The sequence below is a fragment of the Lacerta agilis genome, chromosome 13, assembly GCF_009819535.1.
Source record: "Lacerta agilis isolate rLacAgi1 chromosome 13, rLacAgi1.pri, whole genome shotgun sequence".
NCBI lineage: Eukaryota > Metazoa > Chordata > Lepidosauria > Squamata > Lacertidae > Lacerta > Lacerta agilis.
The window spans coordinates 16,733,821-16,758,878 of record NC_046324.1 but is presented as its reverse complement, the minus strand read 5'-3'; the positions used below and the strand labels follow the sequence as shown (position 1 = coordinate 16,758,878).

At 44.4% G+C, this 25,058-nt stretch overlaps 1 long non-coding RNA gene across 1 annotated transcript in view; it reads left to right on the top strand.

The window, feature by feature from the left end:
* The window catches only part of LOC117056846, a 48,821-nt gene extending 24,402 nt beyond the window's left edge, over positions 1–24,419 (top strand). The window contains exon 3 of the long non-coding RNA XR_004427770.1: positions 23,649–24,419. This is a non-coding gene — a long non-coding RNA (uncharacterized LOC117056846). The remainder of the gene's footprint in view (positions 1–23,648) is intronic.
* Positions 24,420–25,058: the final 639 nt, after the last annotated feature.

Below are 25,058 nucleotides of genomic sequence, written 5' to 3'. Positions count from 1 at the left end.
CATCTTGTATCAATGCGATCCAAGTGCAGTTTGGAGATCCTGAAAGATGGAATTAAGTGGGGCCAACAAGAATGCGTTTTTGTAGCATTGGGGGAGAACTGTAACGTGTAGCTGTTGGCGTGCTTCCTCCCCCCCCACCCCCAAACACTCCCACCACCGCTGCCCTAATGGATGCCTCTTTGTGTGCATGTTTGTCTGGGGCAGGGGCTATTTGCATATTGAAAAGACTTTATTCTCTTGCTGTCCCTTGGCTCCAAGACATCCTCAAAGGATGATACCCACAGTGGCGGCTGATCTGCAAACCAGGTGTAGCTGGGTCGCCCCCTCCCTGCGCTGTTGAGCCCCATCTGCTCCACGTGTTTATGGGCATGTTCCCAACAGGGGAGGGGGGGTATATGTGGGAGAATTAAACCTACCCTGCCAAGATCTCCATTGTAATTTTTTGGCTGGAAAAGGGAGTAAATTAAATAAAACAACAACCACAAAGCTTGATGTGCACCCCTTAAAAAAAGAAAGAAGAAATCCCTGCCTTCAGATAAGCTATACATCAACTCTTGCTTTTCTTCTTTCCTCTATCTGCTACCAGCAGTGGCAGAATTTAGAAAAACCCCTCAGGCTGTAAGTGCCCTCATTGTAACTGTGACACTGCTCTGCAAGGCTGGGTTTAAGTCAATGTTGTTTTAGCTGCAGAATGCCAGTGAGGGTGGGCTTCAAGCCATCGCCCTGAGCCTCTGCCGATCGGGCTTCTTTTACCATCTTTTCGAAAGGCCCCTTTTTATTTTTTTAAGAGAAGGCTTTCTCCAAGATGAAGGTGTGGTGGTGAGATTTTTCCCCTCCCACAGGATGATGATGATGATAATTTATTATTTATACCCTGCCCATCTGGCTGGGATTCTCCAGCCACCCTGGGCAGTTTCCAACAGAATGTTAAAAATACAGGGCTGCTGTTAAAAGGGGCACAGCTGAACTGCCTCTTCCCATTCTTCCTTAGCCCTGTCGCTCACGAATATTCACCTGCCATATCACTCAACTTTGGGCATGACCCAACTAAGGGCTACTCAGAGTAGACCCACTGGACCTAAGTTAGATGTGTCCATTAATTTCAATGTGTCTTCTCTGAGTAGGACTTAACACAGGCTGCAACCCTTTCTTCCCATGCTAAGGATTTAAAGAATTGCTGGGGTGAGACCATGGCCTTGAGATCATCCACTCCACTTCTTTTTGTGGGGCGAGAATTTTAATGTATTTATATGAAGATCAGACCATAAGCTGCTCTTGCGATGAGGGATTGGGTGCATAGGAGAAGATGAGGGATGGGCAAATACATCCATTTTGTCGTCGTCCCCATTTCTCACCCCCCCAGTCTTGCATTCAGTTCTCCACATTTCCACATCAGTTTCTGATTATTATTATTTTTGAAAGTTCACATGTAAATTTATCAGTATTTGAATGCATATTTCTCCTAATACAGTATATATATTTTTTCTGTGTGAAATTTCGCCTAATATACATTTTTTTTTTGCAAAACACTTTTCCACAGTACAATGCATTTTTGCATTTTATTTTCATGAACACATGCCTTTTTATGTGTGCTTTCCCCTAATTATATGCAGTTTTGTGCACATGACTTTGCTGGAGAATTGCACTGCAAGATTCAGAGAGCTGCAAGTTTTGTAAGGTTCGTTTGCTGTTTTGGAAAGTGAGGATTTGGTGCGCTCTCCTTCAAATGGGAACCAAATCGCTTTTCTCCCCTATCCCTACGGGGACACTGAAATCCCAGAAACACAAATCTGAAACACCTCTTGACAGCACAGCAGTAGAGTTAGCTTGGTCTTTCACCAGGCAGCAGCTGTTAAGTTACACTTAAAGCAAATGGTCAGTTCATAGCTATGCCTCCCACTTTCCCCATGATAGTGAATGTCATTTTGGATCTTCCCCTCAAGAGCTTACCAGTGTTTCCCAAACTTGGGTCTCCAGCTGTTTTTGGACTACAGTTCCCATCATCCCTGACCACTGGTCCTGCTAGCTTAGGGATGATGGGAGCTGTAGTCCAAAAAATAGCTGGAGACCCAAATTGGGGAAACACCGGCTAAATCTAAGGCTGGGGAACCCGTGGCCCTCCAAATATTGCTGGGCTCCAATTCCCGTCATCCCTGACCACTGACCAAGCTGGTTGTGTGGCTGGTGGGAGTTGGACTCCAACGTCATTTGGAAGGCAGCCTGTTTCCCATCCCTGACTTAGGCCATCTCTGGCACACAGTTGGCTGGTTTCTTTGGACCCTGGATGAAATTTATGACTTCCAACTGCAGCCCAACTGGCCATTCCAGCACCTGCCCCCTTCCCTTTGTGTCTGAATTCGCACACATCTCTTCCAAGAGGAGCTATGACAATATTCTGCTCCTCGTGGGTCCTTTCCCCATTCAGACTGTCTGGGGGGAGACTTCAAGGCAGCTGCAAGGGGTCGTGTTGGTAAACATTTTCATAGGTTCACATTTTTTCGTCTCGCGCTCCCTGCCTCCTGCCAGCCTGTCTTCTCCTCTGCTCTCCTCCTTTCCCTTTTCTCTATGGCACGCACAATGAGACCATTGTCAAGGGCCGATTTGAATGAGGGGGGTCTCTGGGCATGTTCCCAGCATTGTGGAAAGGGCTGGAGTGCGGGCGGCGGCGGGGAAACAAACACAAACTCTCTTGGGCCAGCCAGAGAAGACCAGACCAGACTGAGACAGATGCCTAAATTAGCAACAAAGGCTTTTCAGTGGCCCCTCCTCCCCGCTTTATGCTCCTTGCCTTCGTAGACAAGGACAGCCTTGTGTGTGTGCATATAGAGGTTTGTGTGGCTTGGACAGCAGCTTGTGTGTCTCCCCATGTTAATTAGTTTTGCATGCATGTCTGATAAGGTGCCAATGAATATGTTTGTCCTCCATTTGCTGGCAAAAGCTGTTTTAACGGCAGGGGGAGGAGGAAGGAAGACGGGGAGGGAGGTGGCATTGGAAGGGTGTCTATAGTGTGTGTGCGCACTGAATGCAGCCTTGAAGCTTTGGATAATTGAGCTACAAAAAGAGATCTTGGGTGGGGGAAGGTAAAGCTAATGTGGGTCTCTTCCCCCCCCCACCACCTACCCCCCCACCCCAGTGTGCCTGTGTAGGAGTTATGCTTTGTCGAAATGTGATCTGATATTTTAGACTGGCTTACGGGGCAGTTGCAGTGGCGGGGGCTTGCGGGCGGTGTGTGCACAGAGAAGGAAGAAGGAAGAAGAAATTATAAAATGGTAGCCGTGTTTATGCACTCATTTTTCCCCATTCTATAATTTTGTTATAATATTTTTTTTTCCTCGGCGGGGGGAGGGGATGGAGAAAGCTCCCTTTCCTCTTTTCTACCCTCCCTCTTTCGCCACACTTTCCCACGGGTTCCTCGCTTCTTTTTGATAATTTGCTAGTTTATGGAAGCCTTTAGCACCTCTTCCTACACGCCTGTAAAAAGCAAGTTGACTTTTTGGAAGACGAGCAGAGAAAAGGAAATGTTAAACAAGATTGTAATGAAGCATATGCAACGTGCAGTAAGGTGAGAGCAATGAAGAGCATTATGGTTGAAACAGGATGTGCTTATGGGGGCGGGATGAATGCAGAAAGGTTATTTGGGGGCATAGAATCGCAATTAATTTTAAAGGCCTCTTGCATATTTTGCTTCCTCTAAGCTGCTCGGCATAGCATAATTAGGCTGTGTATACACTATGACCATTCCTTTAAGGCACATTCAAAACTCATTCTTTCCCAAGGATTTCTGGGCACTGTAGTTTGTTATGGGTTGGTTGGAGTTGTAACTCTCTGAGGGATAAAGTACAGTGCCCAGAATTCTTTTTTGGGGAAGGGATGTGCTTCAAATTATAAAGGTATGTGTATTCAGCCTTGGTCATAATCAGTTCCCCACCCCCCATTTTATCTTCTCAATAGCCTTGTGGGGTAGGATGGACTGATCTGGGTATTGATGTGGCTGTTGAACAGAGATTTGAACTCGGGTCTCTCCCACTACTGGTCTGACAGGTGATCCAGCATTTTTGTGTGTTTATTTAACTGCAGGCTTTGTGAGTGACTTGTCAAGCCTCACGGATTCACACACACCAATAGCCAATGAAAGATCCTGTTCTCAAAAGCCTAACAAACTTTGGGGTTTTATATATAACCCATTCAAAGCTCTGCTTGCATTCAAAATCACATGCTCCCCCCCCCAGCACATTTTCAGGCAAGTAGTGAACTATAGCAGCTACTAGCACAATCCTGTACATGTCAATTCAGAAGTAAGTCCTCTTAAGTTTCCTGACACTTACTTGCAGGTAAATAGGTATAAGGTTGCTAGCTAGGCATGGTGGCTGGTTCAAATGTTGCCTTAGCTATGGACTCACTAGATAGTCCTAAAGAAACCACTCTGGCCCTAGGGCTGGGCGATATATAGTTATGGGTTGGTTGACAGAGGGCCTTCTGGGTAGTGGCGCCTGCCCTGTGGAACGCCCTCCCATCAGATGTCAAGGAAATAAACAACTATCTGACTTTTAGAAGACATCTGAAGGCAGCCCTGTTTAGGGAAGTTTTTAATGACTGATGTTTTAATGTATTTTTAATATTTTGTTGGAAGCTGTCCAGGGTGGTGGGGTATAACTAAATAATAATAATAATAATAATAATAATAATAATAATAATAATAATAATAATAATTGTTGTTGTTGTTGTTGTTGTTGTTAAAAATGGGTTTGAAGTCCATAACATGATATCAGTTTCATAATTTTTGACCTGGCAATATATCGCTAATCATGATGTGTGCATGTGCTATGCAAAAAACACAATGTGGGGAAAACCATGAAGCCAATCAATGCTTCTCTCGATTCCTGCAGCCCCTATAAATTCTGCCGGATCAGCTGTTCCCTGCCTCATGCAGAAGGCAGTGAATCAGAAGAGCAGGCGCCCGCAAAAATCACGATGCAGGAAAAACCATGAAGCCAGCTAATGCCTCTACAGAGCTCCATCCTTATTTCAGACCTTGTGATAGTTCGGTATATTGTGATGTTTAGCTGGTGAATATATCACAGTGTTGAAAACTAGACATTGCCCAGCCCTACTGACCCCAGCTCCCTGTCTTCACAATAAGGTTCACAATACTGAGCTGAATGGACCACTGGTCTAGCTTAGGATTTCCTGGATTTCCTTTCCTTCCTGTTTACATTTTTTCTTCCCCATGTAGAGACCTGCAACTCAGGATAAGTGAGGCCGGCTGTAGTCCACAAAAGCTTATTCAGTAATAAATTTGTTAAGTCTTTTTATGGTGCCACAAGACTCTTGTTATAACAGAACAGGCCAACCATGCTGAGCTTCTGTAAGGATTTCCGAGTTAATATATGTGAGCTGCATTGAAGAACCGAAATGTTCTCCACCAAACCTTGTTAGGATTAAATGAGAGCACCAGCCACCTGCAGACTGCATGTTCAGGGGCATGAACCCTTTCCGATCACTCGTGTACAGTCTAGGAGGGCTGGTGCAAGAGTTGAGAGCCACCGTTCAACAAACAGCAGCAGTCTTGCAATAGGAAGTGCCTTTTAAATGAGAGAGCCCCTTTTGCACCTCCAGGCTTTTGCACTGGCATCAGTAATTGGAGCCAAATATAAGTGTCTGCAAAAATTGGAAAGGAAGGGAAGGTGCCACAGCTTAGCAATAGAGCACCTGCTTTGCACCCAGAAGGTCCCAGGTTCAATCCCCAACATCTTGAGGAAGAAGATCTGAAATCCTGGAAAGCCTCTGGCAGTCAAAGTAGATAACACTGAGCTAGATGGACCAAGGTTTGCCCTGATATTCGGCAGCTCCTTGTGTCCCTAAGGGTACCAAGCACCACTCCTACTAACAGCAGACCTGGATGCATGCAGTCCAGAGCAAAGAGTGCAACTGAGAAGAGAGAAGATGCGCAGCTGAAAAGTGTAGGAATGTTTAGGAAGGTAGGAGAGGATTAATTAATATGATCCCTCCTCACTCACACTAGTGAGCAAACAGCAGAGCACATTCCCTTTCAGCTTGTAGGAAGCTGTTGATGACTGGTTTCAGTCTTTTAACTAAGCAATCCAGGATGCCTTTGTGCAGACTGGATTCTTCCTGGGGATTTCCCCTTTATTTCCCTCTTAAATTAATAATAACACAACATAGTCTTCTTGAAAATAAGAAAGTTTTGCTCACATTCAGTTCACAGCAGTAATCTGAAGGCAGGCTTTATCTTGTGGTTACAGTTACATTTGTGGGATAAAACATGTAGAGAAATGAAGTCTGAATCTCGGACTTGCAACATGTGGGCTCCATTCTTTGTAAAGGGTGAGCCATGTGCTGGCTAAGAGCCAGGAGCTGTAGAGAAGGTCCAAAGGGAAGATGGCTGCTGGTCAGCTAGGGTCACGCCCATCTACCTGGTCACACTCAGGGGGAGCTGTCTCCCAACAGGTAGTCCTCCTATCTGGAGCCACATTCCCCTGCGTGTCCATTCCAGGAAACAGGGAATATTGTACTTGAATACTCGAGCAATACTTCCCACAAAGTGTCTGTGGAGCAATAATTCCATACACCTCCAGGAAGTGGGACGAGCTGCGTTGGGAGGATCTTATTCCTCTGGGTCACTTGGGCCATTACTTGGTGAGAGGGCATCTGCTCTGCAAGCGAAAGGTTCCAGGTTTGGTTCCTGGCATCTCCAGGTAGGGCTTGGACAGACCCCTGCCTCTAACTGTGGAGAGCTACTTCCAGCCAGTAGAGATAAAACTGTGCTAGCTAGACCAATGGTTAAGGCGCCATCTTACATTCCTGTTTATATTGCTTGGTGCATTTTCTTGGTTTTGTTGTAATCAGGGTGAGGTTGAATATATGTGCACCAAAATTCTAGTTCCTGGGGAAGTACACTACGATAAGCATCTTCATATAATTCAGGGGAAATTTCCTTCCCAGATTCAGATACGGCGATCTTCAGCTGAGTAGTACCTTTGCTGTTCTTTTTCTTTCTTTCCTGGGAGAGCAATGTCCAATGTAATTTATAACTTGCACAATTCCATGTATATACATCTGTGGCATAGTCACATTTGGATTGCTGTGTGCACTTCTAGAGAGCCCTTAAGAAAAGAAGGCGGTACATTGGCCCTGGAAAAGGTACAGAAAAGGGTCCCTGGGACTGGAGCATCTTCCCTATGAGGATACTGGGTGTTTTAGTCTAGAACAAGGGGATTGCGAACGACGTGGAAGAAGTGGCTAGAGTGAGCAACTGCTGCCTCTCTTATAGTAGTAGAGCTCAGGAGCATCTAAAGATTTGTGGTGACAAATCCCTCTAATAGCTAACTCGGGGTGGGGGTGGGGGAGGCTGACAGAAAAGGAGCCAAAACAGGGCCACTGAGAAAGAAGGGGATGGTTTGGGCATGCTCAGCAGAATGCAATATTTGGAGAAGTATAAAATCTTAAAAAAACCAAACAAACTTAAGTCTGAAAGCAGACAAACAAAGAGTCTTGAGTGTCAGCTGGAAAAATTAAAATAGAAAGCTGGGGAGAGGGAGAGGGAGGGAGAGAGGGAGAGGGAGAGGGCAGGAACTGTCTGTTTAGGATCCCGGAATGGGAGTATGCATGTTGGGCATGAGGATTCACTGCAACACTTTGTCACAGTTTCTGCATTTCAAAGGATATTAGCCATAATCGGCAAAGTGAAACCTCCTGGTATAGTGGTAGTATATTTCTGTACATACCCTGTTTCTGAATTTCCATAAGCATCGGGCCATACACATCCTTGTTAAAAACTGAAAGTTGCATTAGGTGGACTTTTGGTTTGATCTTGTTCATTTTACGTGCTAGTTGAAAGAGACTGTGATGCCCCAACAGAAGAACCTTGTCACATTTGCACAATTCATAACCAGGTTGTCAAATGCAACTCCCTCCCCCAATTGCATTATCATTATTATTACCTGTGTATCTGTTATACAAATAGAACAACAGTCCCAATTCATTGTGTTATCACCCAAGGAGTTTTGTGTCAGTATAATGATATGTAAATTATCACTCCTGTGTACTAAATTTCTGATTATCTGCGCGTTTTGGATATCCCCTGGCCATTTTGGATAGATGAGATTGCACTTTATTGCAAAAGCGCAGGAGCACTATGTTTGTTAATTGGCCATTTGTAATGGTGGAATTCATATTCTTTTTGGCAACCATCCCATAGATCTCGGGTTTTCTACTTGCAGTGGTTAATTCACAATTCATTATTTCAGTATTCATTATTTCCACTTTCACATCCATATACTCCACACTGGAGAAAACCTGCAGTTGGCTTTGCTGTGTTGTTGTATCTGGGTGTGCATGTGTTACTGGGTGTGCATACATCTCCTACTCCCCAAATGCAACTCAGGTGTGTGAAAGCCAGCTAAAGTCCCACTAGGAATTGGGGAGAAATTTGATTAAGTTCACATTTAAAAGCCAACATACCAAAGTCGCCCTTTGCAAAGCGGTGTATGTAAACCAAAACACAGCTATCCTTTGAAATTGGCACTCTCTGAAATTTGCAATGCATTTCTGCAGCCAGAGATGCGTATGCTATTGAAATCAACAAACATTATATTAGGGGAAATTGCTTTTCCAAAATGTGTCTATTAAGGAAAATTGCATACAAAATGTGTTTTTTTTAAAGGGTAAAAGCACACTAAAATGCTGATGAATTTTCTTGAGGATTTTTAAAAAATCATAGATTGCTGAAGAAATGTAGAGAGCTGAATTTAAGATTGGAGAAATGTGAAGTGGAGGTGAGCTGAAGTTGGCAGGCTCATCCATCCCTAACTACCACAAGTCAATAATTTAACTTATATGTAATTTGGCTTGCTCTGTGATGAGGTGCTGGCTTCTGTAGCGGGTTTTCTCTCATCTGTCTAGTTCATCTGCAAAAAATACCATAAAGTATTTTGGGGTACCCTTCATATGGCCTTCACTTTAAGTGAGATACTTGCAAATGTCCTTTTTAAAAAATTGCCGTGGTGTTTTGGAGCATGTATATATTGAATTTGTTTTATATCTCACGGGAAGTACCCAAACAGTGTGTGTGTGTGTGTGTGTGTGTGTGTGTGTGTGTGTATGGAATACCTTCCCCAAATAGACTTGCTTGGGATCCACACTAGAATATTTTCATTACCAGGTAAATTCCTCTTTATTTTTGCAGGCATTTTAAAATGCTTAAGATCTTTTAGTGTTTTTTATGCTTTTTTATATATGGTTTGCTCCTTTTGTAGTATCTCTCCTGTTTTTATATTGTGACTGTTCTGTTTGTTTTTTGCTTGTTGCTTTTTTTTTTTGAAAAAATGGCCGTTGAACTGTATTGTTCATTGTCCAGAAAACATTATTTGTTGGACAGTGGGGAAAAGTTGTTAATAAATAGCACAACACACACACACACACACGATTTCAAGTGAAATCAAACTTTAAAGTAATAATGGTTGTGATCAACAGCAGTTTTTAACAAAACGGTCCAACAGTGCTTAAGTTCTTCATGCTGAAAGTCTGACATTAATTAAAATAAGTATCAATCAAAAGTTGAACTTCAAGTAGAACTTATCATTATGGTCTTAGCGTTTGGTGCTGGAAATAAAAGGTTTCATTGCTTCCTTTCTAAATGTCTATCAGCACATCACACCTTTCCCCCATGATTGTTGTTATTACCATCAATATATATATATATATTCCAGTTTTCCCCCTCATGGGACTCAAGGCAGCTTACAGATAAAAAGAAGAACTGCTAAAAACATAAGCAGTTACTGTATTTTTCTTTGCACAAGATGCCCGCATGTATAAGACAACCCCTATTTTTTGAACCCAAAATTAAGAAATCAATATTTTAAACATCAAACAGAACAACTTTGAGCTTTTTGGGGGTCGAGGGAAGGTCGCCAGAGCCCCCAAGCCTGAACCCCTATGCATTCACCATCCATGTATCAGACGACCCCCAATTTTTGACTAATTTCTTTTTCCAGATTGTCTTATACACAGAAAAAATACAGTACTTAGGAGGGGGTGGGTGTGATGTTGTGGGTAATGTGTTTTAGGGAATTCCTTTAAATTTGTCTTATAGTGGAAGGCTTTTGGGAAAGAGCCCTGTAGTACCATGGACAGAGCTATGTGGGAAATAAAAGATACGAACAGTTTACACAGTAATCCCCAACCTCTAAATACATATGGCCATATTATTTATGTATTGTGCGGGGACTGTGACTTAAAACACAACACAACAAGAAAGGAGTATACAGGACCATGGCTTGTAGTAATTGAAACACTGGGAGAGAGGGGGAGAACGTGTGTGTACATTTGTATGTGTGTGTCAGAGAGAGAGAGAGAGAGAGAGAGAGAGACAGAGAGACAGAGAGAGACAGAGAACTCTTCTCACTCACTTTATGAGAATCCCCTTTCTTAGCTGCTCCTCCTCTGTTTGTTCCTGGTTCTGATCAAGGAAATAAGACATTCTCCCTAGTGATAAGGTGTTTTCAGGATCCATCCTTTTCCTCTGACTGTAGTTCGTTTTGATTGTTTTTAATATGGAATTTTAAATTGCTGTTACCTGCCCTGGACTGATGAAGGATGGAATAATAATAATAATAATTAATAATAATAATAATAATAATAATAATAATAATAATAATAATAGTGGAAGCATGATGGAAGGTACAAGAGAAATGTGAGTATGAAATGTCATGGGGAATAAATTTCACCATTGAAGGCAAGGATGAGTAGCTTGGTTATAGAAATAAAGGCAGAGGAATCGTAGAAATTCAGAGTTGGAAGTGACCTTGAGGATCACGTTGTCTAACCCTCTCCTAAAGCAACTGCAATATCACTGCTAATGGCTGTACAGTCTCTGCTTTGATACATCCACTGAATGAGAAGTCTGCATCCCCACCCCGAGGCAGATAGTTCCACTGTTGAACAGTTCTTGCTGTCAGGAAGTGTTTCCTAGTGGTTACATGACATCTGTTTCCTTGCAATTAGTTCTAATCCTGCCCTGTGGAGCAACAGAAAGCAAGCGTGCTCCATCTCCTGTATGGCAGACCTCCGGTTACTCAAGAGACAGTCATCCAGTCCCCTTAACCTTCTCTTCCCCAGGCTAAGCATACTTGGGTTTTTCAGTCATTCCATAAAGGGCAGGAAGCATTGTGCAACATCCTGTTCTCACAGTAGCCAGCCAGATGCCCCAATGAGAGAACCACAAGAAAGACCAGCACTCTTCCCCGCTTGTGATTCCCTGCCAATGGCATTCAGAGGCATACTGCTTAGTTTCTCTGCCAGCGTAGTGTAGTGGTTAAGAGCAGTGGACTCATAATCTGGTGAACCAGGTTCGCGTCTCCGCTCCTCCACATGCAGCTGCTGGGTGACCTTGGCCTAGTCACACTTCTTTGAAGTCTCTCAGCCCCACTCAACTCAGAGTGTTTGTTGTGGGGGAGGAAGGGAAAGGAGATTGTTAGCCGCTTTGAGACTCCTTCGGGTAGTGATAAAGCGGGATATCAAATCCAAACTCTTCTCTTCTTCTTTTAATTATTTTCAATTCTGCTGTTTAGAAAGACGAGTGGGACCTGCTCTGTATATTCTGGGCTGGTTTTTGGAAATTCCCTCCCCTTTTCAAACATTTTTTAAAAAGTGATTTATTTATTTTTAAAGCCTAGGAGTTCCCCTAATCTGATACCTCCCTCAAAAGAAGGGGGCCCTGCTGGATCAGGCCAGTGGCCCTTCTAGCTCAGCATCCTGCTCTCACAGTGGCCAACCAGAGGCCCGTGGGAAACTCACAAGAAAGACCTGAGCACAACAGCACTGCTCCCTCCTGTGATTCCAGCAACTGGTATTTGGAAGCATCATTGCCTCCGACCGTGGTTGGGGTACCATTAGGTTTGTCTGGGAAAGGGCCTTCACTCTGAGAATTGAGATTGCCGTTAGTATATTGCTGGTGACTGGATTGACTGAAAGACTGTGTCTCATTTTTGACTGGGACATTAAGCTGCTTTATGGGGAGCTGCCTTGAGCCCGGGGAAGGAAGTGGGCTAGGGCTACAGCTCAATGGCAGAGCATCTGCTTTGTATACAGAAATTCCCAGATTCAATTCCTGGCGTTTCCAGGTAGTGATGGAAATGTATCCACCCTGGAGAGCTGCTGCCCGTCAGTGTAGGCAGTACTGAGCTAGATTGACCTATTACAGTGGTACCTCTGGTTAAGTACTTACTTTGTTCCGGAGGTCCGTTCTTAACCTGAAAATGTTCTTAACCTGAAGCACCACTTTAGCTAGTGGGACCTCCCCTGCCACTGCACACCACCAGAGCACGATTTCTGTTCTTATCCTGAAGCAAAGTTCTTAACCTGCAGCGTTATTTCTGGGTTAGCAGAAACTGTATTCATATTTATTATCACCTGGTGGTAACTCAAATGGTTCCATGAATCTGCTTCACACCTTTGAGCTGTGAGTCATCAAGTGCCGGGTAATATGAGCCGATTTGTCAAACGCTGATGATGTTCCGTTCCTTTAAATAGGAAAGGTAAGAACTTTGAGAGTTTCCCACAAAATCTGTGCCTACCCAACAGTGATTCATCCAAGCAAAACCCTCCCCCTTCCTCCTCCCCCACCAGTTTTCTTTATTGCTTGACCAGTCACCTTCTCATTTAAATCCGATCACCAGGCAAAACATCGCTCCATCAAAAAGTCCTCGCCGAGTTGATATGTGGGGGATTTTCTGGTTGGGATAAATATATTATATATGTCTTTCCATGTGAGCAAAGCTTCTTAATGAATCCATGGCAGGAAATGAGTTGCCTTTGCCAAGGCTTCTTGGCACAATCAGAGTCACGTAGTCAAATGAGCCAAATGAGCCGTTCCGGCAAGAGACAGAGAGTAAGCAATTCAATGAAAGCAACACTTAAGCCATGTGCATAGAGTATATCCTAGGTTTTTTCCTCTTTGGGGATCAGGCGTGTGTATGTGTGTGTGTGTATGTGTGTGTACACTTAAAAAAAAAAAATCTTCCCTCTATTCTCTCCACCTCCATGCTGTTTCCCCTTCTCTCCCAGGAAATAATTTCACTTTCCAGTCTGGGGAAGGGTTCTTATTTCCTCCTGAAATATTTTAAAAAGATATGTGGCCTTATCTAACACCCTCTGTCCTTTAGTGCAAAAGCCCTTGTGTTACTGGACAGCATTATTGGGCAACAAAGGAATCCCAATGCAACAGTTGTGTGAGCAGAAGCTTGTTGGGCAAATAGCAATCTATGCTTCTGTTTCCTCTTGCAGGTTCTTGTTGTGAAACAGCTGATTATTGTGTAATCCATTGCACAACTATCTTGAGTAATAGACTTGTGTTTTCCCTTGCACATCAACGTCCTGCCAGTGCAACAAGCGTTGTTGTTACTGTTATGATTAATCACCCACCTTCACCCTAAGGTCCTAGGGCAGGTTACAGTAAAAAAAAACCAAGGTTGAAAACAAGGTTAACAACAGAATAAAACATTAAACACCACATAAATAAGGTGTGTCCTAAAATATGCATCTCCAGTGTCAAAAACTAGGGTAAAGCATTCACCAAAAGCTGTATGCCAGACACAGCTCTGTGGGGAAGGAGTTCCACAGCGTATGGGCTGCCACAGAGAATGCCGTCTCCTGGGCCAACCCCCACAAGCTCCTGAGAGAGTGACAGAACAACCAATAGAGGCCCCTCTGCTGTTAGCAACACCTGGGAAGGTCTCTAGGGAAGGAGGTGGGCCCAGGTCATTTAGTCGTTTAAACACTGACGTGAGCACTTTGAATTGGACCCAGAAATGAACCGGCAACCAGTTACCAGTTAAAGTGGCTTCAATTTAGTGCTTCATTGGATTCGACTCTGTGTTTTGTGTGTGTGTGTGTTGAGTATGTCAGGGCAAGATCCATTGCTGTGGTCAGCGGCCTGCTTTTGGGTATATTCAGGTTCAAATGGCAAAGCAGACAAAACCCAGTGCAATTTAAACCTGTGTGTTCCTGTGGAATAATTGTATCTGATCTGAAATATGGCAGAGTGGCAGAGGATGACTCAAAGCTGTGCCCCCCCTCCCATGGTTCCAGGTAGCAACTTTAATGTTAGGGTCTCATCTTACATATTGCCAAAAAAGAGAACAAGCAAGGGTGGTACAGAATTTGCATGTGTTGTATATATGTATGTATGCCCATTTCAGCATAATTACTATAATTTAAATAGAAAGACAACAACATATCACACCAAAGCAGGGTGGTGGTGGTGGTGGTTGTGACTCAGTGACCCATGTGCCTGCCCAGTCTGCGGCCCAAGTCTTCTTTCTGCTATCCGTACCATTCTTTTATCTTAAATTGGACTTAGACCAGACATTCCTTCAAGTGGAGGACACCAAATACAGAATAGTCCTCTATAAGTAGGACACATCATTGGCCACCCTATTTAATACTTAAATATGCTAATATTATTATATGACTTTTGTAATGTAGGGGTTGAGCTCTCACCTGCCGTCCCTATTTGCAGCCCCCATACACCATCACAGCCGTTATTAGATGGCAACATAGCCAAGGAATCTCCTAACAGTTTATGGCCTGAATTTTGTTTTAGTGCTTGGCATATACACTCCCTTTCTGTACAGATTTCAGGGGTCCCCCCCCATTGTACGAGGTAGTGTGCAGAGAACCTAGGCAATTGCAAGTTTGTTCTGAATATTCAGAGCAATCAGCAGTGATCCTGTGTACCGTTCTCCCCACAACATTCACTGGCCATTTGAAAAGAGCTATTTCAGTAGGTTGTAGTCAGCTTAGAAGCTGGTATAAAGAAAGACAGTTCTATTACTTTGGCTTTTTGGGGGGGTGGAATTGCAAAACTGATTTGTGAAAAGTAAGTCAGTGTTGAAACAAAGCAGAGCAAAAGAAAAGAAAACCCTAAGCCCTCTACTCCAAAATGTATATTTATGCAGGATCTTTATTTGAGATATGCCTCTTTAGGCATGGCTCCACTCAAGGGATGTGGTGGCTGTAAGCAAGTGAGCCTGGGAGCTGGGCCTTTTCTCTTGCAGTGCTACAGCTCTGAAACACAAGGGTGTATTGAATGTAGCACAAAGATAGTTACCTAGCCATATACTTATTCCACCGGGGAAGTGTTTTGCTCCAGAGGAGTGTTGTGCAAGAGAATGCATAAGCAGGTAGCTGGTAACTTCGTTGCACAATAGATTGCACAATCTGTTTCCTCTGTCACACAACATTGCAACTCACATGTTCCCTAGCACAAGACCCCTTGTGCTAGTGGTGGGTTGGGCTGGGCTGGAAAGTCTTGAATTCAAATCAGTCACAAATTAAACCTAGCTCACATTATCATAGCTAATGAAAAACATTTTCACTCCATATTTCTGTTAGAAATGGACTAAAAGTGGCTTCACAACAGGCATGCCATTCTCCCCCAAATCTGTCTTGCAGATACCCCTACCATAGGGATAACCCTAAGTCAGCTACCTTACAGATCCATTGTAAGGATTACTGAGAAGCTGTCTTGTGAAGTGCTTTGAACACCATCAGGGATGGAGTCCCAACATCCTGAGTATCTTTCTTTCTCTCTCTCTTATTTTTAAAACTTCATGGCTGAATAGATGTGACCAGTTTTAATTTTCCTTTTTAAACGGGTGAAGTTGCATGATAGAAACATGTGGTGCACACAGGCTCTTTACTCCATTGCCATCCCTGGTCAAAGAAGGGTGAGTGTGTGAACATCACACACACACACAAAAAAAAAACATTAGTTGTTTGTGTATGTGCTTGTGTGCACTGCAGGAGTGGGGAGCCACTACCTCTCCAGATGTTGATAGATTGGCAACTTCTATCATCTCTTACCATTGAGTTGGAGTCGAACAACATCTGGAAGGTACTAGGTCCCTTCCCCCTTGTGTACACTGTGGTCAGTGATGGCTCTGTCATATCAGTGGGCTGGTTAAAGCGTTGGACCAGAACTAGGGAATCCACAACCAAATCCCACTCAGCCTTGAACGACTCACAGGGTGCCCTTGAGATATTCACTCACTCACTCACTCACTCATCCTAGCCTACTTCACAGGGCTGTTGTGAGGATAAAATGGGTTGGGGCTAGGAAGAACCATGCATGCTACCCTTTACTCCTTCAAGGAATGGTGGGATATCAATATAAATATAAATGCTAAATTCTCTGATCTGGTTTGCGCAGAATGTTAACCATGGTTTAGTGTTATGATGAGCTGCAGTAAACCTTGTTCTTGCGGCCTCCTCCCTTCAACCTGCCTGTGAGGAGGAGATTGGAATGCTTCCTCTTTCATTTTAGATTAATCCACAGTTTAGCATTATGTCCAAACCCTAAACTGTGATAAATGGTAGGTGTGATTTGTTGAGAAACAGCCCAGCATCTCAAACTATGGTTTGTAGCCTGCTTGTTTCGCAGCAAACATAGTTAAAGTTAACCGCAGTTTGTCAGGTTTTGATGGCTTTGCAACCCCTATGAGCAAATATGACTACTATTAAAGTCCATCTTCAGCCTTAGTTTATATTTTATCCATTTATTAAATTTGTATACCGCTGTTCATATGAAGATCTCAAGGCGGTTCACAGCATAAAAATGCAAGATAAAAACAGAAAAACTGAACTTGCTTAAACTACCTTTCCTTCCATCAGGGTCCAGTTCATCTGGCTTTCACATCACTCCCTTCTTCTTCTTCTTCTTCTTCTTCTTCTTCTTCTTTTGTTTTCAAGTGGGAATGAGGGGTGTGTGTGTGTGTATACAGTTACATGGGGGATTGTTTAAAAGAGATTTGCCCCCATCCCATCCCACATGACCAGCCTCAGCTGCAGCTCCCTTCTTCTTAATCTGGAGATAAGTGCGATTATCCAGGGAAGGGCTGTTCTGAGCTTTTGTAACTGTGACAGGGGAGCTTTCGAGCTGCACTTTGCCGGCAGAGCGGAGCTTAAAGCCGGGGAATCAGATTCCAAGCATGGCTTTGCATCTCGTTGCCTGCCGGGAACATGAGCACAGGGCAAAGATGGGAGTGGGGATGGGAGCTTTATTTGGACTTTGCTTATGAGGTGGAAAAAAGGAAGCAGGCGAGAAAGGCAGGGGGACGGACGATGACAACAACAACAACACACACACACAGAGACCCGCTTGCCTAGCTTTGCAGTGAAGAGACACACAGATGGTATGCCCTGCCATCAGCATTCCTTTGGGACTGGGCCCAATGCTGTGTGGAAGTCATTTTGTTGTGCTTATTTTCCAACGATGCTCTGTTGGGTTCCTGGGTGATTTGCCGCTGGGCTGCTTTTTGGTTTTTGCAATGGTGTTCTTTGATTCTACACACACACACACACACAGAGAGAGAGAGAGAGAGAGAGAGATGAGAGAGAGAGAGAGAGAGAGAGGAGAGAGATATTTCTTCTATATCCCATCCTTCTTCCCGGACAAGGAGTGGCAGATTAGCATCACAACAAACCCTGCCTCATAGCAATCTTCACAACTAGTTGAGCATTGGAGCAATCCTTGTTTTGGCTGGAGGAGAGGTTGTAGTCCTACGCCTGCCCCTCTAAATGCTGAGGTATCCCGTTAAAGGGATCAGGGGGGAGTGGCCATGTCCGTGTGCCTGGCGGGGCTAGGGCAGATGACACACCCCCAGATGGCAGTCCCTGCAGGGTCGCCCCTATGAATATAAGTCTTAGAAAACCCCCACCTGGACTGACCACGCCTCACTTCCGGTGGGCAGGCCGGAAGTATTTAGATTGCCCCATGCCCAAGCAAACCTCTTCATCTATATTCAATAACGTTGTGGCCTGTTTTGACTCATCCAGAGCTGGTGCAGCACCATAGTGAAGGTGGACCCTCAGGCTTTACACTCAAGGAGGATGCAAAGCAGGATCAGTGATGGCAGAGTTTGTCGGGCAGATAGAGAGGACACGAGGGACACATTGCCACTGGTTGCGAAGTTCCCCAGTCCTGATTGAGAACATCAATATTTACTTGCAAGTTCATCATTAAAGGGCTCTGTATTCTGCTAATCAAAGGAAGTTAAGCTGTGGTATGGATAGATTGTTGTGTGTGTGTGTGTGTGTGTGTGTGTGTGTTTCCCACTGCTCAGAGGCAGCTCCAGAGGCTAGAGGAGAGAGCCATTCTATGCTAATCAGCACCAAGCAGCCACTCTCTGAAAGTGGGGAAAGGGGTCGCTTTCTTTAATTCAAAGCGTATGCTGTCAATTTGAGCTTCACCTTGTAATCTTCCAAGCTGGAATTTGGCCAGTGGCATTTGCATCAAGCAACGGTGGGGGGGTAGCGGTGGCGGCAGCTTGCCCTACCCTGCTTGAAAAGCTGGCAAGCAACACTTCCAAATAGGTGGGCAACGGATCAGAACTGGCTCTGCTGGCTTCCTCCCTGCTGCTTCCTGGACAGAATCCCCTCCCATGGTGCTCCAAATTGGGCAGCAGTTTGCAGTCTCCTCTCTCTTGATGGATTTCATCTCTGAAGATTTTGCAGAATATTATTATTATATTATTATATTATTATTATTATTATATTATTATTAGATTCCTGCCTAGTTGTGTGTGTACACACACACACACACACACACACACACAGGCTTGGCATTTAAGAAAGAAATGAAACCTAAAAACAAAGAAGGCTGACAAGCACAAAACCAACAGCAATTAAAGACAAGCAACAATTTTAAAAGCAGCAGAACCCACAATTAGTCATTTTAAACTCTGGACTTACAGGTCTATTTTACAGCTCTATAATAATAGAGTCCTGGTATAATGTCCTGGTATTTCCCCCCTTATTCCCCCTTAAAAGATAAGACACAACACAGTCTTCTATAAAAGTATAAAAAGAGTTTACTTACACTTTCTGTTCACAAAAGGATCCCAGAAGGCAGACTTTAGCTTAGTGAAGTTACATACTTGGATACTATCCTATAAGGGAGCATCTTTGGCTAAGAAGATGTTGCTTCCTAAGAGTGAAGTCAAAAAGAGGAAGATGGCGTCTGGCTCTTTTGCTTTTGTTACCTGAACACAGGTGAGGCCACACGCACCTCCAGTACATGTAGAGGAAGTCTGTCCAGCCCAGGAGAAACAGGAAGTTCTGACTGGCTGGACCAGACATCCCCTTCTATGTCCACTCTAGGGATGTTGTACTTGACTGCTCTTGTGTTTCATATCCCACAAGCATAACCACTTGACCTCTCCACTCATCATCCCCTCTCTTTCCCCCCTTTCCCCCAACGTAATATTGTATATAATACTAATGTTTCACAACAAATGAAACTGTATTGTAGAATCACAGTTTGAAAAAGAGAGACAACACACATGTTTTTGTTCAATAAGAAATCATTCACACACACAACACACACACACACACAATGACTATGGACCTCCAGGCTTCTCTATCCAGCCTTCAGAGCTCTTCCCCAGGCCACGCCCCTCTCCGGCTTGTTTCACAATCTCCTTGAGTGCCTTGCCTGCTTGGAATGTGTCTTTGAACGCCGGCAATGCCTTTGCTCAACTGCAGATGTCAGAGCGGGATCTGTGAGTGTTTATCGAAACCAGCCTATTGTACAATGTAAAATGTACACCCACTTTTGCGTCCGATGCCACCCATCACTAGCACATCGGCCCTGGAAAGTTGCCCACAAGGAAATGTGTCCCTCGGGCTGAAAAGTGTCCCACTTGTTCCTGCTTTAAGTTCATCTGGTCTCAGGGCTGACCCTACCATTAGGTAACTGCCTTGGGTAGAGGATGCTGGAGGGTAGGGAGTCATGGTCAAGTGATGGAAGACAACCTACTCTGCACCGCTTAAGCTAGTCAGGTTCCCTCTGAGCTATGATTTCAGCCTTGACCCTACCCACCCGCCTGCAATGTGAAGATTACACGTAGTACTGGTCTACCGTCCAGGGCTGAGAAGTGCTCTGGGCACTAGGGATCTGCTATGTAATTCCTTTGTGTGTGTTTTGCTGTGAGTTTCCCAGCTTCTTCCCTCCATGCTGCTGCCGCTGCACACCACCACCACCGTCTCACCTCCTCCTTCCTCTGTATGCAGCAGGCAAGCCTTCAGCCTGGGTTCCTGCCCTGAGCTGTGTTGCTAGGGAGCCGGCAGCCTAGGCTGAGCTATGCAAGGGAACAGCCTGGCCTGTCAAAGTGTCTGAGATAAACCATAGGCCAGACTCTCTACAGCTGGGCTCAGGCATGCCTCAGCTCTTGTCTGGGGCCTGGGAATGGCCTGGGTCTGTGAGGTTCAAGGGCAAACTTGCTATTCATTAGTTGGGGGTCCTTGACATTCTCTCTCTCTCTCTCTCTCTCTCTCTCTCTCTCCTCTCTCTCTCCTCTTTCCCTTATTGCACTGTGTGTTGTTTCTCTTCCCTCCCCCTCCCCAACTCCTATCCTCCTTTTGATGCATTCCTGGGTGCCACTGCTGAAGCTATTCCCCCCCTTTTCTCTGTAACCCCCCCCAATCCCTCCCATGCATAGCCCTCCCCAGGAGACAAGGGAGGGATGGAGAACAATGGTCCAAGTGAGCCTATTCAGAGGAGGAGGCCCAGACGGACTTGCCTGTCTACCTCCTTTGCCTGCATGCATCCCTTGAAGTTTGCTCTCCGCGCCCCATATTTGTGGCTTCTCATCTGAACCCCCTTCCTGTTTTTGCGAGTGCATCTGCAGGGGAGAGATTAGGGGGCTCAATTGACTTTGGATTTCAGATCATTGATGTCCTTATTATCTTGATATTTGCAGGAAATTGTAATTTGAGATAAGGAAATGTCAGCTGCGTGTTCTATCCCCCCTCCCCCGTTTCCTCTGTCTGCAAAGAACCCCCACCCCACAAAGCACAGGCAAAGTTCTTGCTTAAAGAAAAATGTAAATGATTGCCTTAGAGGCGCTTCAACTCAGCGCAAGTGAAAGAGCTGGCAAAAATCTTGTGTGTACACACACACACACACACTGAGCTCCAGTAACCACGGAAAAAACATGCTGTGTAGGCAGAACACTCTGAAGCTCCCCTACTTTCCCTCTCTGAATGGAATATTTCTTACCTTTTTAGCATCTGAGGCTCCCTGTAATTATCCAAGACAAACAGCATGTGCAATTGGTTTAAAATGATATTTTCCCCCCACCCCAGGCCCCTGGAGCAGAATGGAGGTGTAATTGTGCTAAGGAGTTAGCAGGGGGAGAATATGGCTTTTTTTTTTTTTTGGTCACGTTTTTGAGTTGGAGGTCTTCAGCCAGGGAAAGGGTATGAAAAGCCTTGATTTGCATAAATAGCATGTGTCTCTACAAAAGAGAGAGGGGTGGGAGCAAGAAGAGAAGAAAGAAAGATATCAGGGGCTTGCAAAATTCAATTGAGATTGGAGAGGGAGGGGGGACAGAAAGGAGGGTGGAAAAAATTGACAGTGAAAGGGGTTTTGCTAAGTAATACCCTGGCGAGATTAAATTGTCCAGAAAGTTTCTCCCCGTGTGCTGATGAAATGGTTGATGGGTGAGGCGAAGGAGGGGCCGGAATCCCTCCTTTCCAAAGGGCATGAATAGAAAATTTGGCAAAGGGAAGGAATCCGATTAAGCAGAAAAACCCCTGACATTTATTTATGATGAATATGTGTGTGTATGCGTGTGTGGTGTGCATTTTGGTCAAAACCTCACACTTCTAGTTTGGTGTGGTGTTACTCTTCAAGTCCCAGCAGAACCACCAGCTTTCTCAGTGGCTGTGTAACAATAACAGCCGTCTGATGAGCAGGAGCAGAATTTGTTCAGGGCCTCGGAACAGAGGCAATGGGTGAGTTATTGCAGTGATTTACTCCAAAGCAAAAGACAGGTTTATCTGAACACACCATCCCATCTCAGGTAGATTGTCCTTGGGCAAAGGTGGAGATTGCACCTGTGTTTTGACACTGTTGCAGGGTGATCACACAGCAACGGACTTTCGGTTGGATAATTGTGCTTTCGGCATCTCCCCAGCCCTAGTCAACCGTCAAGAAAACATGGAATAAAACACCCCAGCTTTTTATTTTTATTTTGCAAGGGACCTTGGCGCGACTAAAGCTGCCTTTGCAAAAGCAGAAATTAAAGAGAGCAGGGTCTCCCTACTGAGTCGCTAGTCTCCCCTTTATTTATCCAAGGCGCAAATGTGCAAACTTTGGGACAGCAGATGGCAGAGCCTCTTCTCCCACGGACGGGGCTGGTGCCTGGGTGCCTGGGTGTCTCCTGCCAATTAGTGGCTCCCTCTCTTTGATTTACACAGTAGAGGACCCCCCCCCCACACACACACTCCTTGCTCGTGAGGCAGAGAAGGAGCAGGTGCTCCTCATCAATTTGGCATTGGTTCACTCTGCCGACATCGCTTGAACCCTGGGATGGGAGCTCCAGAGCAGCTGGTCCTCTGGCAGGCTGCTGCAGAATCAGCTTTACCTGGTTATCACATCCTGTGCTAAGAGCTGATGTGCCAGTTTTATCATAGAGGCTGCTTCCTTGGGGCAAGTGGGGTGCTGCCCCGCCAGTCTCACTCTGCCCTCAGCCAGCCCCTCACCTTGGCTGCCTTCTTACTTCCAAGTAATCCAGGGGGTGACACTGCCTGACAGCTTCCTCCACCTTAGTCTCAGTGTTGTTCTTGTAGAACTCAGCAGGAAAGAGGATGGGGACAAGACTAGAATGCCTGTCATTGGCTCTCTGGAGCCACCTACTGTAAGCCTCCCTGCTTTCTGCCCTACCATTCTCAACCAGCACCAGCCACCACTGGATTTATGGCTTCTCTCAAGGAATCCTAGGGGTTGTAGTGGTGAGCATGCTTGGGAATTGTCCCTTGGTTATCTCTAGCCACCTGCTAGAAACCACAGTTCCTGGAGGCAGGGGGTCTTAAACCAGTTTGTGTCTGTAGTACATATAAATCTGCCCTTGCAGCAATTTGAGCTCCAAGGCAAAACCAGTACAATTTTTTCGCCAGACAGTAGACCGATATGAGTAGATTATTTTCAAGGACAGAATACTCAGAGCTCACTTAGAGATCCTGTGGCAGCATATGAGGCTTATTTTATCAAAGTACTGGACTGATCTTGTTCACCTTTATAGCTTTAGTGTGAAAAAAATGTATACAAAAGGCCATTATCCATATTCTAACAATTTTAGAAATTGGGAGATCAACTGATGACTTAGGGGGTATTGTTGTGAACTCATGTTTACATATACATGCTTATTTCGCATGCAGTTTGGTTGTCCACTCATAAATCATTTTATACCATTTTCATTGATCTGGGGTTCCTTTGACTTGTCTGTCTTCTTTTGCATAATTGGAGACCCTCTCATTTGTTTGGTTGGATAGGAATAAAACTCCTTTTTAATGGGCCTTTGGCTTTTAACTACCTATGTTTTTTTTTTTTGCGTTGGTGGGATGTTTAAAATCTATGTATGTGATTGCTTTTGCTTAAAATATTGTAAGTTGCTTTGAGTTGCCATAGCTAAAACAACAACTAATAAAGATAACAACAATAATAGCAATAATCTACATTGAAAAAAATTGCATGGCTTAGAGTGATCTGGGCAATTTTTGTGTTGATTGTGGTTTCAGAAGAGGCTATTTGAACCAAATGAACAACTGTTATTTTCTTGTTTTTGTAGATTACTATGATGGGGAATTTCAAGAACTTGGAATTTTTTGGTCACGTTTACTACGGATGAAGGCATGCCTGCTTTTCCTGTTTCACATGGACCTGAATTTCAAACCATCTTTCTTCAGGATACCCTACACAGCAAGAACTTTCTTGGGACTCTAGTCTTTGCATTTTCTGGATTGTCTAATGAGACAGGGAACTGGGCCACTAAAGCCCGTCTCTGGCATGGAAATGGGACCGTGTTGGGTCTCCATCTTTCTAGGGTCTGCCATGCTTTGCTGATTTGGATCACACATGGAAACCAAGAGCAGCTCTGTACAGCTAGATGCTGAAGGAGGAGGAGGAAAAAACCATGGCAAAGAAGAAAACGTCTGAACTGTGAACTCTCTTATCTGTAGTCATTGATGTCATTAAGAGGGATGTGATATCATTGATATGGCTTGTGACTCAATGGAGATAGACAGCTGGGGGACCTGAGCTGATTGTTGGGGGCTGATTTCACCTAGGATCACTTAACCTTTTTGGCACAGGCATTAGAAAATGACGGGCCAGTAGCTTTTCAAAATTACCGGTATACCTATTGAAGACATGTATTTCCACTTTGACTTGGCTACACCATATTTAGTGTGTTCTTGGGTGCAAACTCAGGTGACACATGATGCTATGCAGGCCTGTTAAACATCAGTGTAGCTTCTGAAGTGTGTACTCTTTCATCAAGGAGTTTCCCCATGGCTCCAGATTTCAAGGGAAGATCATTGATTGGGGAAGCTTGTCTGCTGTCACTCAGTAACCTAGGATTCCCTAGGACCTAGGACTGGGTCTCACACTTGTCTGCAAGAATGCTGCATACTCAACATGAATTTCAGCTTCTGGGTCAAGCACAAGGGAAGCCCCACATAGAGGCATTGCAATAATCCAGTTTTGATGTTTTGGTTGGGTTCCACAACATGACAACACATGGCAGCAACATTGCAGGTATGGTCTGAAGGTAGAGTTTGGGTCTGGTCTGTACCTAAATGGGTGACTTCCTGGGAACAATATAGATTCTGTGATGGAAGGAAAGCAGGCTATAAATGTAAGAAATCTAATAGTATTTTATCACAAATTATGCATGTACGAATTCATTTCATCTCAAATGTGTACATTTCTAAACCTATTTTAGCCTAAAATATCTGTTTCTAATGCATGGTTGAGGGGGAGGCAAGCCAAGAACAGTCTCTCAGAATTTGGAGAATCCAAAATTTGAAAGATAATTAAGTTCCAATTCCACATAAGTCTGGGAAGTGCAGATCAGGTCTGTTAGCTTCAGAACGGATAAAACGAGTTCCTCAGGCATCTCTAGTACAGAACAGTAGGTTGCTGCAGTTTAATTAATTAATGCAAAGGACAATGGCAGTGTGGTGTAGCTGTTGGAGGT